Raw genomic sequence first — 2,268 nt, 5'->3', positions numbered from 1 at the left:
TAGCTTAGCTTAGGTTAGGTTAGGTTAGCTTAGCTTAGCTTGGGTTAGCATAGGTTAGGTTAGGTTTGATTACATTTCTATGTTAGATTTAACTCAAATTCAAAACAATTGCAGTCATTCGGCTTGTTAGTCAACTTGCCTCTAATAGGGGCAATTTGTCTAACAAGACTATTTAGTTTTGTGTGCATATATATATATATATATATATATATATATATATAATATATATATATATATATATATATATATATATATATATATATATATATATATATATATATATATATATATATATATATATATTATAGCTTCAAGACTCCGAACCAATATAGAAGCATCAAGAGGAAGTGCTTGTGTTATGGGCCAATAGGCCTTCTGCAGTTACTTCCATTCTTATGTTTTTATTCCCATTGGTTCGTGTTTTATCTTGTGTAAATGTCAATCACCTTACCCAAAACTTTGGTACCATATCACCTCACCCATGTATATATATATATATATATATATATATATATATATATATATATATATATATATATATATATATATATATATATATATATATATAATATACAGAGTAAATCTACCCCAAAAGTAATGATTTATTTGTGTACAAAACTAAACTCTTTTTGGAATCATATGAGGCCCCTCCACTGAGGGGGGAGGCCTGGATGTTTATTGTCATGTGTATTCATGCTGCTTGCATGTCGTCGTTTATTTTGCCTTTGTTGTTTTCTTGACAGCTTTCTTTGCCTTGGGTGGTTTGGGAGATTTTGAAGCTCTCTTTATTTTGGGCTTTTTGTTCCCAACAACAAGCTGCTGCTGCTTCTTTTTCAAGGCTGTAGGTGGTTTGTTGCTTGTGGCGGCTTTCTTGGGAGTTACCACGGCCTTCTTTGCTGCTGTAGATGGTTTCTTGGTTGTGGTGGCTTTCTTGGGAGTTAGAACGGCCCTCTTCTCTGCTACGGCCAGCTTGAATGATCCACTAGCTCCACTTCCCTTGGTCTGAACAAGAATGCCGTCAGCCACTGCTTTCTTGAGAAATCTTCGGATGTAAATGGCGATCTTGGCAGCCTCGACTTTGTTGTTGCAACAACGTACTTCTTGATTGCTTGTAGAGACGAGCCCTTACGGTCTTTGAGTGCTGCGACCGCGGCTAGAACCATTTGACTAGTTTTCGGGTGAGCAACCTGGACGCGAGGTTTCCTGGTGGTGGCCACCACAGCAGCAGCAGCAGCAGCAGCCGCAGCCTTCTTGGTAGGCTTTGCTTCTACCATGATGATGATGATGAACCAACCAAGGTGATGAGAGACGCTCAGACAGTCACGGGGGAATGATGCTGCCGCCGCTTGAGCCGAACCTATTTATGTGCCGGCACGGTACAGAAGCTGCAACCTGGCAACTCGTCCACCAATCACGACGGTTGGTTTTAACGGCTCCGAAACCTGGATCCCATATCTTCTCTAAAATAGAAGCATTTGTTCATGTTCTTTGTAAAAGTATCATAAAGCAGGACAGATGAGACAAATATCATAAAAACTGAAGAGCAGATGAGCACACACATGTTTGTATTACAAAAGAAAATCCACAAATTCATTAGAAATTGGCAGGGCAGGCTGAGGAAGTAGGTAGATGTAAAATGTCTGTAAATGGCGAAAGAACATAAACCCAAGACTGAATAAACGATGTTAAATATCCATGCCAAGGAGACAAAAATATGTTAGGATACAATTACCATTAAGACACCACAAGCAGGTCCGTATCCTGCCGCGATGACTTAAAAAAAGAGTTGGTTATTAGCCACAATGTGTAGGCAGTCTCATGCCAACGGCCATACCACGTTGAGAACACCGCTTCTCGTCCGATCAGCGAAGTTAAGCAACGTTGGGTTTGGTTAGTACTTGGATGGGTGACCGCCTGGGAACACCAAATGCTGTTGGCAATAATGTTTTTTGTTTTGTTTTGTTTTGTTTCGTTTGTTTTTGTTTGAATGGCTGGCTCCACGGGAAATTCACGGAGTTGTGTGGAATAAGGCCTGGTAAAATGAATTAATATGTATGTCATGTTTAAAACAAACTCGCTTAATATAGATATTGTGTGAGGCTTTATACAAAAACGAACAACCAAAACAAAACATGTTGTATATATATATAGCTTAATCCGGGTTTGAACTCGCAACTCCAAGAATACGCATCACTTATATACACTTTACCACTGGACCACTGCTGCAGGACACTAGCTTGATGCTGAGGTATCAATTTAATGACGTAA

The 2,268-nt window shown here is 39.0% G+C and overlaps 1 non-coding gene across 1 annotated transcript; it reads left to right on the top strand.

Moving 5' to 3' along the window:
• The first annotated feature begins 1,820 nt into the window (after positions 1-1,820).
• On the top strand, positions 1,821-1,939 carry LOC138362439 (5S ribosomal RNA). Its single transcript, XR_011227664.1, has one exon. It is a non-coding gene; the product is annotated as a 5S ribosomal RNA (ribosomal RNA).
• The last annotated feature ends 329 nt before the right edge of the window (positions 1,940-2,268 follow it).

Source organism: Procambarus clarkii, unplaced genomic scaffold (assembly GCF_040958095.1).
Source record: "Procambarus clarkii isolate CNS0578487 unplaced genomic scaffold, FALCON_Pclarkii_2.0 HiC_scaffold_1823, whole genome shotgun sequence".
NCBI classification, from domain to species: Eukaryota; Metazoa; Arthropoda; class Malacostraca; order Decapoda; family Cambaridae; genus Procambarus; species Procambarus clarkii.
Note: the sequence above shows the minus strand (reverse complement) of the source record. Positions and strands in the feature narration are given on the sequence as shown.